The following is a 14,327-nucleotide window of genomic DNA, read 5'->3' as shown; positions in this document are numbered from 1 at the left end:
ATGACTCGGCTCATGTTCGTGTTTAGACTAGTCTAGCTTAATCTCAGCTCCTCTTTAAATGAGACAAGGTTGACACGAGCTACTTTGTGTAAAAATATTTCATGTTATTTATACTTAGAATATATATATATATATATATGTTATATATTATACTTTAAATATATTATTTTATATAATACACTTAATAATTCTTATCATTTATATATTTTTCATGCATCGTTATATATTTTATGCATTATTTTTTATATATTACACTTTAATATATATGAGCTCTTCCCAGCTGAAGATCTCGTATTTGGTTAAGCTGAATGAACCGCTCATGGCCCCACTTGCCAGATCACTAATGAGTTAGTGATGAGCCTAACCAAGTCGAGTAAAAAGCCGCTCTGTTCATTTATCAGCCTAAACAAAGACATGTAATTTTTTAATTTTTAATTAATAAATAACTATTTTTTCTATTTTAATATTAAAAAATATTTTATTGAAATAAAACTTTAAAACAATGAAAATATTAAAAATAGCATTAAAATATTGTTTGTACGTGTTAGCATCCATGTCCACGTGTCCGAACATGTCCGCTCATGTCACCAAGGGACGCACTGCCAAAAATGGCATGTCTATGTGGCAGATTATAAAAGCATAATAGCTTAAAAAATAGACTATATTTTTGAAAATATCGTTTTTTTCAAGATTAAGTGGTTTATGAGACTAAAAATGTCACAAGATTTTCAAAAGTTGGCCGATATTTGTGACTATGATCCTCAACCCTAGGATGTAAACGGGTTAGATTTGGTTCAGATGTAACCTATACTTAATCCAATCTGTTTGGATATTGTCTAATTTGATTCAAAGTTAGATTCGGATTCAGGTGAACGACGGTAGTACAAAATCTTGAACCAACTAGCATAAAATACCGTGTTCTCGCAAAAACCTACAAATTAATATTCTAAAATCCGAAGTAAAAAAAAATACCCAAAAAATGTTAAAATTGCGACCAAGTAAAGCAAAAATGAGTACAATACAAGAAAAAGCACATCGAACCAGAGAAGATGGCTACAACCTAAAAAAACTAAAAAATGAGAGTTGGTAAAGCCTATCAAACAGAGCTTGGATCACCATTGAAAACTAAGAGAATGCAGGTAATATATGCAGAAAATGGGGAAGAAAAATAGAGAAAAATAGCATGACGTGAAGGAACAAGGACGCTAATAGATGGTGGGTGGTGGTTGTGGTGAGATGGATGGTGGATGATGGTAGATGGTGGTGGAGAAAGAGAGAGAGGGAGACCACAAAATTTTGATAAGAAACTTTCCTTTGGATTTATTTTATTGTATTTATGCTCTTTTTGTTCATTTTCGGTGTTAATCAGTTTACCAATTCCAAATTGTCTTTCAATCGTCGCCGTCATCATTACCATCATCAATAACGTTGTTTTCTGTCTTTCAATGCCTTCGCCATGTGGAGTTTCATTGGTTTCCTCTCTCTCCACCACCACCACCCTCCTTCTCCTCTCTCTCATTTTTTCATATTTTCCCACTATTTTTCTCATGCTTCACAAACAAGCGAAAAACTTTCTTTTGGCGAACTTCTCGTATCCTTTTTTTCCTATGAGAGTTTTTTGCTTGTTTGGAAGCATGAAAGATGTAGGAAAAGTTATGCAAAATGAAAAATCCGTATGGATTTTCTGACCCTTCTAAACGAGAGAGACATTTTTGTTGAGAGAGTTTTCTTAAAAAGTACACTTTTTGATAGAAAACATTCCTCCACGAGGAGGTCCTACCATTTTTTTTTTTTTTTTTACACTTCTCACCACCCATCTCACCACACCATCACCACCACCCATCACCATCACCATCACCACCACCATTACCGCCACCCTCCTCCTCTCATATTTTCATATTTTTTCACTTTGTTTTTCTCATGCTACACAAACAAGCAAAAAACTTTCTTTTGGAAAACTTCTCATATCATAGACAAAACTTTTTTTTTTCTTATGAAAGTTTTTTTTTCTTCCAAAGGTGCCCTTAAAGCTTGAAATTTTGAAAAATTTTACATGTTGAAAACCAAGTAATGCCCTAGGGTGTTTTTTTTCACAATTTTTAGCTTGAATAAGGGCAAAGTGGTTATTTTTACTCGCTTTTTTTTGCAAAGCAGCCTCTTTCTTGGTTTTTGCAAAAGGATCTTTGAATGAGGGAAGCGAGTTACTTTTTCCAGTTTTGATGGTCATCCATAGGGATAGAACCATCAATTTTCATGCTCTTAACAACACGGTGACAAATCTCCCGAGATTTATGAAAATTTTGCCAAAATATCATGAAAAATGATCTAAAAGTTAAAAATAGCAATTTTTCACTAGTTTTTCATAAAAAAACATAAATATTGCATTTTAATGTGATATTTATGTTTTTATCAGCTATTTATCATGAAAAACATGTGATTTTTATTTGTATTTCTTATAAAAAAAATAATTTATATATTTAATTTATTTTTATTATCAAGATTTTGCCAAAATGCAAGATTTTCATAAAAAAACTATTTTTCATGAGTTTTTGGCTGCTAATATTTTTCTATTTTTTAATTTTTATCACTAATAACGGTTATCGTCAAACAATCTGAACCTGAAACTGGTTATTAATTGGACATGAATTTTGCTATCAAGCCGGACCAAATCGGTTTCGGATTCTGGGCTACATCTGACCCATTGACATCCCTTTATTCATTTGAATCAGCAACTATAGAGAGAGGTGTTGATGATCCACATGTTTTGGAGAGTCCTCCTGGTCCAAGACATGTCTTTAAGAGTCTTGATCCAACACATTATGAAGAGTTCAAGCTTGGAAAGAAGTTCTAATCTGTTAAAAACTCTCACAGAAAATAAAGATTGTAATCTTGGGATGAAGACAACCAAATATAATAGAAAACCTTGTGATTGGATAACATTGTATGATTGATAAACCTTCCATTGAGAAGTCTTGGAATAGGGAAACTCAAGATCCCTATTTTCTATTGGAACTTATTGAGAAGTTATAAATACAAACCTCTCTCTATCTCAAAATTAGGACGTGGAGATTTCCGGACGTGGAGATTTCCGGACGTAATTGTCAAAGAGGAGTCTTTTGCGCTTGATCTGCTTCTGGGCCCTATTGGAATTAGACGATGCAAGCGGTGGAGACTGATTTGGAAGACGTGGTTGCTTACTACTTGGCGCTTTGTTTGGATGACACAAAATGATGCTACTTTTCATCAAATTCCGGTCGTCCTTAATAATCTTGTCCATAAAATCTTGGTTGATATTTATGCGATCCTACGTATGCATCTTAGAGACCTCTCATTCTCTCTGAACAATGTTCACTCATCGATGGTTTCTTCTAATCCAGCGGATCCTGATTGAGCTTGGCTTTGTTGTCTGTTGTTATCTGTCTGTACTTTCTTTTTCTTTAGCTTTTTATTTTTTTATGTTTTTGTTTTGTTTTCTCTATTGTTCGGTTCATGGGTTCAACATTTTGTTGATCTTCATGAGTGGTAATGTTGATCTTCTTTTGGCTCTATCTCAAAATTGTTGAAAAGAGAGAAAGAGATTACCGTGGATGTAGGCACAGCCCCAACTAAATCACGTAAAATCTTGTGTCCCTTGTATTCCTCGTTATCGAGTTTCTTGTTTTTAACTAGATCTATTCCAACATTAGATCTAGTTTATTTTCATGGTATCAGAGTCATGATCGACTAATATTATAGAGAGTCATCCAAGCTAGTTGTGTTTTGATTCAATGTGAAGAATCAGTGAGTGCTTTAATTAGGAATCATGGGGTAAGCTTCGTTGATCTTCCTGTGTGTTCTGTTGATATTTTATGCATGCAAGTTTAGTATTTGGGGCCTTAAAACCAGTGTGAGTGTTGTGTGGAGGTGTCTACATTAATGTGGTGTTAGTGCATATATTTGTATGCTTTGAAGTAGGGGCCAGTTAAGTGTTTTTTGAACTTTGTTATGTTTGCTTTAGTGCTGGTGTGTGTGATCTATTCATAATGAGTTTATCGTCTGCATCCTTGGTTCCTAATGCAGTGATCCAATGAAACACCTTTTTGAGCTTGGTCTCGATAAAATTTTATTGTAACAATTACTTATTATGATGATCATAGATCGAATCAGTTATGTTTAGCAGGGGTTTAATCAAGTTTATTGATGTGATGTGTCTTGCTCCCAATCAATATTTTAGTGTGGCCAAAGAAGGTGAAACTCGTTTTATAAACCTTGAATATCTTGTGTAAAAAAGATCTGATCAATTGTCCATAAGCTTGATTAAGGTCACAATGACTCAAGTTATGCTTAGTCAAATCATTAAGATCCTTAATGCTAAGAAAGCATGGGTTGCTCTTGAGAAAGCATTTGCTTCTCAATCAAGCTTTAGAATCATGCAAATGAAAAAGATGTTGAGGATATTAGCAAAGGAGACAAAACCATAACAAAATATTTGAATCATATTAAATATCTTGCTAATTCTCTAAGTGATATAAATAAAAACTTTATGTTGTTGATTTAATGCATTATACGCTATGTCACATGGGTACGAGTATGGGTGCGGGTATAGGTACGAATATGAAGGGTACAACACGACAATTTCAAAAAATGTAGGTACGGGGACACAATTATATATATATATATATATATATATATTAAATATCATATAAATAAAAATAATTTGAATATAATCTAAATATATATATGTTATATTTAAAGTATATGTTATATATTAAAAATATCATTATAATTTGTAAATTGAATACAAACTTTTATGTATGGAGGGTAAAATGGCGTGTCCAGGTGTCGATGTGTATTGTCACGGGGACATGCATGCCAACACGAAGGGGAAAATGGAGTGTCCATGTAACATAGATTATATATTGAATGCCCATGAATATGAAAGTTTTGTTACCACCATGACTACTTTCGAGAAGCTCCCTTCATTCTATTAGTTGTATGATATGTTGTTAAATCATGAAAATATTATCCAATTGGTAAATTATTGATCCTCTCAAGACACCTATGCCACTGTCTTCTTTTCTCAGCAAAGAAGAGGTTGTGGTCAAGGGTTCTCAGGTGGAAGAAGTGGTGGTAGAAGATGAGGTAAGAAATTTGAATTTTTTGGTGATCGTGGACGTGGATTTTCTGCTTGAAATAACCAACAGAAAGGCAATGGTAGTGTAACACCCTAATTTTTTAAACCAAAAATTTAGGGGATTTATTTTTTAAATCCATTTATATGATTTTCAAGAAATAAAAAAAACTCTTTTAAATACGGTTCAAGCCTTTAGCAGGTTACAATTCTCAACTCACACGTGTAATACTAGAATTAACTAAATCAAATTATCAATTGAATTGAAATAACTTAAAGCACTAGTCTCACTTAATCAGAGTTTACAAGTTCAATGAAATAATCAAATCATAAAAATAAATCAAGTAAGCCTAAAATAAATGTAACTCTCTTGGTACCATCCCGAGCTTCATGTCATTACCGGCTATCTTACTCGCTACCTGAAAATGTTAAAAGTAGGGGCATTAACAACAACCTCATTAGGAAACATAACAAATTATAGACATAAAAAAAATACAATACATATTTCATACATCTTTCCATAATCCAAAACATTCATAATTTCATGGCATACAAACTTTCATAACAAGGATCAAGATTTCACAATAAGCAATATGCACACAGGCATTCATAATTAACAAATTTTACTTACCAATAAGAGCACTTGCAACTACAAATGTTATAAATCCATATCATAGGCAAATACACAACTATGTATGCCAATATTCAATACCTATGCATGTAATTCATAAAATTATGCATGAAACATATAAACATACATATAACATATGGCATTGTTGTACTTGTGAACATTTTAATGCATTGTTTTTCTTTTCATTCTCGGGGGGTACACTCCCGATACTTAACACCCACTCAACAATCATTTGGGGGGGTTTATTATTCTATGTATTTTAATTACCCCAAAGATCTGAAGAGTGTGAACTTTCACTGGGGTAGCCCATGACCATGAGAACCTACAGTGAATTATGCTGAATCTTGTTTCCTACTCTGCAAAGCACTGGACTACCTACCTAGGCCTTTTTGGCAGCTCGGGTACGCTACGTCCAAGGATGAGAAACCCATGGAGACGCCTTTGCTCACTGAAAGCATTTACAATACTTTTCACGACCGTGTGTACCGACTACTCTCTCTAAGGTAGTCATGGTCTAAATAGATTACTAGGTGTTCTTTATTAAGGTTGTTTAAGTGCTCTCAACACTAAAGCTCATTTAGCACAGTCCCCCCTCGAGGACAACAACACATGTCATTTATAGTCATTCAAAACCCTTGAGCCAACAATGTCTCTTCAAGGCTTAAGTGTGTATGAGCACGTCAATAATATATTTAACTTGATGCTCATTAGCACACTTGGTTCTACTGAACTTGACTCACCCACGAGCCTAGTGAATACATGACTTACAACACATCACATGACACATACCACACTATATGATGCATAAGACTCATTTCAATATAGCATGAATCATGAATTACATAAAATATCACATATATACCAATACATACTACATGATCCATCTATTATGCTCAAAACTCATATGCTAACATGTAGTCTTGTATCATCATGTATAAATCATCATCATGTTTGCATACAACATAAACCTGAAATATCATATATTAAGAAATACATGATTAACATTTTATATCATAAGAAAGCATAACATTTAAAATAAGGCAAGTTCACAAAACATGACATGTTCCAAACCAAGGACTGTATACATCATAATGTTTATGTTGTTCACGAGTATGTTAAATTATTATATCGAGCATATTCAAACTCTCAAAAATTTACAGTCCAAAAGCTCTCATGTCCAAGTGATAGCTCAAAGAAAACCAATTTCACCTATAGAAATTCATGGACCAAAAACTATTTTTTAGTTTTGTTAGAATATAACAAAAAATTGTTTAAAAAAAAAACAGTCACCAGACTCAATCCGAGAGAGATCTCAACCTCAAAAAAATTTTGGTGATAGCTATAGTTGTTAGATTTCAAATTCATCTGATTTTATAGAAAAACTCCATCATATTAATTTTATGAATTTTTTGGACTAAATCTTGTTTGTGACACTTTCAGATCCAGATTTTCTGCAGAATCCTGCATTTCACCTGACTTGTGTGAGACTTTGAGATTCAATAAATCTAATTTTTCTATTATTTTTGTCAAATTCATCCACATAATAACCATAACATATAACAAAATCAACCATTGATTTATTGGATTTTTGCAAAACTGACTGTCAAAATTTGCTCTGTATATAGGATAGAATTTTTGTCTGGTGTTGAACCAGCCATAACCCTCATTTTTGTACCACCACTGGGGCTCTATTTTTTTCTAACACACCTCTCAGATGTCTAGAATGTCTCCATAAAAGGATTTGGCCAAAAGTAATTAGGTTTGAGAGCTATAATTATAATATCGTAACAAATCGGTTAAAAAAATTATGATAGCATGTGTATCATAATATAAAACATGTTAAATATAAGAAAAATATAAGCATCAATTTCAATCATGAATCAACCATATGCACAATACCTACACATCACATAGGTTTATAGAAAACATCACATGAACATAAAATATGCATGAGATCCTAAACTCCCCATATAACTCATAATTTATGCACATAATATCTAGTTTAAGATGCTAGCATGCTAAATCATTATAGAATACATAATTTTTTTTTGCTGAAACATGATTCATACTTTAAACACATGAAAGAAACCAAATATTCACTCGATCATGCTGAAAACAATGACATACCAACTTTAAATCATGTAGGAGCATAAAACTATGTGTTTTACATTACATAATTTCCTGGTTTGGCCATTTGAGCATAGTTTTACCGAAAACATATTTTTTAATCTGTTTCAAAGCATGGTATTAATTCAAAAGTAATTATAAAATACTTCTCTAACTTGTTTCAGGTCTGATCCACCATGGACTTGCCTGTAGAATTAACAAGGTACATGATCTATGCGCTTACATTTAATCTATAACTATGAGTGAGATGAATCCTACCTTAACTGAGTTTTCAGATGTACTAACACCTTCATCTCTCATCTTAGCACCTTGGAGCAACTTTAATGGATGCTGAAAAAACTCTAAGATTGAAGAAGGAAGAAGAAGATGGTAGAGAGAGAGGTTTACTAGGAATAAGAGAGAGAGAACTTTAAATGAGATGGGAAAGGGGGAGGAGCATGTGGGAGGTTTTATATGTGCCCACACCTCCCTAGTTTCCTAATGAACTTGGGCTCTCTTCCCAAAACTGTATGGTTTGGGAGAGAGCCCAATCTCTTTGGTTTTTATCTCTTTCTAACTTTCTCTTTTGAATTAAAACTCTTAATTTGTTTTGGTCTTTCAAATTTTGACATTTTCAAACCACTCATTGCCATGTGGGGTCCAATAGGGGGTGTGTAACGCCCCAACTTTTTATAGTAAAAATTTTGGAGTAATTTTTTTTTTGAAATAGCGAAAGTGTGAAAACAAGAGTTGGGCGCATTACAGGATAAAACAGAGAAGTACTAAAAGCATAACATTCATTAATTAAAGCATTAATGTCATTAAGTACATCCCATAACAAAAATGTAAATCTACTAATCAGAGTTCAAACAGAAAACACTGAAAAAAACTGAGATCTCTTGACTACTTCCATACGCGACGCCCACGATGCTTCGATTTAGTTGCTTCCTGAAAAATTTTTAAAGCAGAAGGGTCAAACTCCCCTGTCTGCGTAAGAAGCATTATATTTATATGTGGTGCTCAATGTCCTGTGTACAAATATGTGCAACAACTGCAGATATAACTAGCATGAAAATTTATATCATTCTAAGAAAAAGATTATGCTTTCTAATTCATGATATAGTGCAAAAGATAACTGAACTAAAGATACATTTATTCACATTAGCATAAGCTGTAGATTCTACAAGTTTTATGAAAGTCATATCAACAGTTCACGATTCTTCAAGAATGAGTATTTCATTTAACTTAATTTATTTAATGTTTATCTTACTCTTACCTTGTGGGTACGCACAAGCATAGACCTCGTAGCGGACCGAGACCATACGGGGGTCTATTATTTAATGACCCGTATGACTAGCCGTACAGATATCCAAAGGAGACGGTCAGTGACCGAGAGAGAACTCCCCAGTGGCTAGAACAAGAATTAGGATGCATCATGTGACACTTCTGCAGAAGACTTGGATCTACCACCTAGGATACATAGGTAGTTCTGGTCCCCTAACTTCGTGGACTGGGGACCCGGTGAGACGCCTAGCTCTCACAAAACAAGAACGTCCATGAAGTTTGTACCACCTACCCTCTTCGAGGTAGACCATGGGTCCAGTAACATATACCGTCTTTCAGGTATACCCAGAGCCCGAAGAATCTGATAACATACACCATCTTGCAGGTGTACCTAGAATCTCAAAGGTTTTATTGTTATATTTTTATTTAACATTTTCTTTATAATCATGTGCAAGCTATTGCACTACGAGGGGTCTGGTAACGTATACCCACTTTCAGGTATACCCAGAGCCTCATGAATCTCATGTTTATACTTGCATTTTGATTTCTCAATTATTTTCCTGTGCGAGTCATTGCACCACAGAGGATTCTCAAAATCCCAAAATCGACTTGGGGTTCACACACATAGTATTCATTTCTGAGTCAAGGTATCATAAGCACCATCAAGGTAGCATTTCTCGGAACATGGCTCGACTCGGAACCCACATTTTCAAACATTTGTTCCTGAGTTAGGGCGTACGCGTTCGTACCCACCAATTTTTTTTTCTTTCCATCCATGTGGCATATCTACTTGATCCCATATATATATATATATATATATATATATATATATATATATATATATATATATATATATATATATATATATATATATATATATATATATATATTTGAACGACTTCTGCATGATTTGGTAAAACCATAGGCACGCCCCAGCACCATGAACCATTGACTTGAGGTGGCCTTATAGTTACCACCATGACATAGGAGACCCGAAACATGCAACCTCTTTAACGCCACCGGTTCAAGAGGAGTTGCGCCACTTGGTCTGGTTTATCACCCTCACCGGTATGAGGCTACAACTACCAGTTTGAGAAGAGTTAGACGTTGTGGCTGCACTATACTTAACCATATTCCGGATGCCTACTGACCACAGGGTCCATTCAGTTTGCAGCCATGGTATGAGCCGAATCAGACTGGAGTCAAACCGATCTCAGTCCAAAACCTGGTATGGGCTCTGCTAACTATGGCACACCCATACCAGTTAAAAATTAAGCATCGGTATTCAGCCCAACATGTCACAATAGATTGATATTTCAGTCCTACTTTGGCATTGCCAATTTCATCACTAATGCTGAAACACTACTAGTTTAGCCTACCATCCCCACACGATGGTAGGAACCACCATCAGATTGAACCCAACCGTGGGTTGGGTTCACCCCAACAAGGAACAAGCGAGCCAGCCCGATCTCCCTGCACCTATGTACAGAACCGACTTTAACAACAATGGTACAGGTAGATAACTCTATATATATAAATCTCTCTCTCTCTCTCTCTCTATATATATATATATATATATTTAAAGGTCATCGATCACACCACTTCAAGGTGGATAGTTGTATGGCTGATGCCAATCCAACTTAACTATATATGTTGGTTGTCATACATAACATAAAACAATCTTCACATCTCATGTTAAATGATGGTAAAGTAATCACAACAATGCACTTTTACAACAATGATCTAATATACACACTTTTACAGAATTACATCTATACACATATTTTTCTTTGATTGAAAACAAGCATCTTTATGACAATCCATCGTTCAGCCATAGGTAAAGGAAAAGAAATCATTCAGTTAATGCTACAACATACACATATGATTTTCTCTAATACTGTCCTAAATTGCAGATTTCATTAAACAAGAATCACTGTAGTTGACCTGTGCAATAACATGATACCACATGGATGAAACAAATTATTTGTGCTATTTTCAAATGTATACATTTTTGAACTTACAAACATGAAGATCTATGCATTTCTGTCCTGGTACCCTTGTATACCTATATATATTATATGTATACCAGATTTACACCAGCATTAATAAGATTACACGATGGCATGTGACGGCTCCTTTTAGCCTGTTATTGTTTTTAAATTATTTTTTTTTTCTATATATGAAGTTAAATAACGTTCAACATGCATAAGGTTGTGCATAGGTAAGATTTGACCTAACATGTTTCAGGATCATCATGGTCTGTATTCATTACAGAATATACAAACCAGCTTGCATATACTGCTGAATACTTAACTCCATCAAAGTGATCGAGCATACATGTGCACACCCATACATATAAAGTAACCAAATCAAAGCCCACTCGAAGTGCTGACTCGGGTATAAGCGTGTAGCAGTAGCACCCAGCTTCCTCAATGTCCATCATGGCGAAAACCATGGGCAAGACCACTACGTGTCGTCATATAGACGAATAGGTGGCTCAGCCCAAACACGAGTGGCCTTAATAATCCTATGGCCTGCATAAGTCGATGGTGTTGTCGCAAACAACCTTGGTGGTGCTGCAACAAGGTTGAGCTACAGGACATCGAACACTTGCATATAAAAATATAATACTCCTTACTATTTGAAGTCTTTCGACGTCACAGCTGCACTCTCGTTCCTTCGTTGGAGCAACCCACACAGCTTCAATAATGGAGTCCCCACGATCAGCAAGGAAGAAAAGGGTGGCTGGCCAAAACGTCAAGAGAGAGAGAGAGAGAGAGAGAGAGAGAGAGAGAGAGAGAGAGAGAGAGAGAGAGAGAGAGAGAGTGAGAGACTGGTGGAACAAAAATTGTGAGTTCATGATTTCCTCAAAGCCACCCCCCTACTTTATCTCCCTCAAAGTAGGTTAGTTTAAAATTTTTGAAACCCATGAAATTGTCCCCATCTCCCACATTTGTTGTTATTTTCTCACTTCCCTTGATGCCCCTATCCTACTTGAAGCATTTGTCTATTTAACTGTTTTTTTTTTCTTTTTGATGGTACCCTTCCTCCACTTGTGGTGAGGGTTTTCCTAAAAGTGTGGAAAAACATTGGGAAAAGCATCTTTACCTCCTAATACGTTACCTCTTGCTCTTTGGGTTGGCAAAAATGTAGGGGCTTTTAGCCCCACGTTTTTCCCTCTTTTTTTTCAACAAAAAAAACAAATTCAAATCACGTGCAAAAAGCCATGTGCACCAGGGGTTTTGAATTATGGTTCTCCAGCAAAGGGGCAATAAACCCCATCACTTGTGCTACATTGTTTTTCATTGCAATGTGTATGAATTAAATTGTATTTAACCCTATCCGTTTTGTTCTGGATTTCATAAAAAATATAATGTTTTTCACTTTTACTATGCGCACCATGAGTTTTGAACTTGGGTTGTGGCTCCACACAACCGTGCATCCTACCACTACACCCCTCCATCACTTGGTGTTTACTTTTGCAAGAAAATTTTTTTTATGTCATATTGGGACATTTTTCTTTGTTGTGGATTTCTTCCGTTTTCACTTGGATTTTTCTCCCGTTTATTTCTAACCTGCACCCTCCTACCTTAAATGTATTTCGAATCTCACGCTATTAACCCGAGACCATCGTGTTTCCTATTGGGCCCCGTGAGTTGGGTCGGATCATCGGATCTTGCCAAGATTTGAATCCAAATACCACTTTTAAGAGTTTGTTATCGGTTTCGTTCTAGAAACCTCAAGTCATCAAAACTTGTACTGCATAGCATAAAATCTTACTATTTCACATAAATGCTCCACTTTTACTCATTTAAAATTTCATAAATTTTACGGGTTTTACAGGGTGTCCCACCCTCTCTAGAACCCTCTCAAATGGTTAAGAATCTCATCCATATGGACTCTAGGGTATCAAGTGGGTCCCACATGGGTCCAATCCTATAAGATTGGATTTGAAAACCATGAAGCTTATTCAATCCTAATTGGGTTGGATCCAAAAATTACTAGTTAAATACAAATCCAATACTTAAGTTAAAGGTCCATATTCATTAATTAAATTCAAATATGTTTTGGATCCAAATACTAAGGTTTGGATCTAAATATGACCCATCCAAAATTCATAAAAAACCTTGGTCACCTTCACAACCATTGTGGGCCCCCATATTGACACATGGTACCCACTGGGTTGGGTGTGATCCTCTGAGCCTCATAAGGACTCTCGGTTGGGTCCAAAATACAACCCGATCAATTTTGAAAAATTAAATTCTAGATCTTATCCAAGTTAGACAACCCAAAATGGATGTCGGTCCATTTTGAAAAATATATTTTATGAACCAACCCATTTCCAAAATCACCAAATCAGATCTCTTACGAGATCTACGACTCATAACGAATCTAACAAGAGTCCTAGTTCAACTTAAGCTCTTGAATTTTGCTTGAATTTAACTTGATTTTAACCCAAATTTAACTTGAATTTGCTCAAATTTAAAAGTTAAAATAAACAAAATTTGCAAGTGTTACAGGTCGATAGGATAAAAAAAACCTCAATTAGCAATGAGTCATTTGTCAGTTTTATGAACAAAGAAACCATACTGCTAGGCAATGTTGGGATATTCCCAAAGCCTTTGTTGCTATCATGAACATGCCATCAGTAGAAAACTCCAATTGATACCCAAATACAGAAGCAACAAATCATATGACAGCAGAAGAAGAAGATATGACATAAAAGACAAAATACCAAGGTCTAGAAACAATTATGGTTGGTAATTGTGCTAATCTTCTCATATCCACTACACATACAATAAATCTCTACTATAAAGATAGATCTTTTATCTTAAATCATGTTTTTCTCATTCCTCAAATCAAGAAAAATCTTCTTTCAGTAGCCCATTTTACTCATAAAAATAATTATATATTTGAGTTTCACCCTACATGCTTCAATATTAAGGATATGAAGAACATTATTACCCTCCTAAAGGGACAAAGTGAGGAAGAACTATATGTTTGGAGCAAAGGAGAGGAGGAGCTAAGAAGAAGAGTTGAGGCACACTATGCTTAGATGGATATTTTACCAAAAATCTGGCACTGCATCTTGGACATCCTTATCAAGGTGTCAAGGATATTTTTCGTACAAGACAATTTTTATCTTTTGATAATAGTCTGCACTTATCTGATTTCTAATTGGAAAGACACAAACTG

Source organism: Nuphar pumila, chromosome 4, assembly GCF_984573655.1.
Source record: "Nuphar pumila chromosome 4, dmNupPumi1.hap1.1, whole genome shotgun sequence".
In the NCBI taxonomy this organism is placed as follows: Eukaryota; Viridiplantae; Streptophyta; class Magnoliopsida; order Nymphaeales; family Nymphaeaceae; genus Nuphar; species Nuphar pumila.
Note: the sequence above shows the minus strand (reverse complement) of the source record.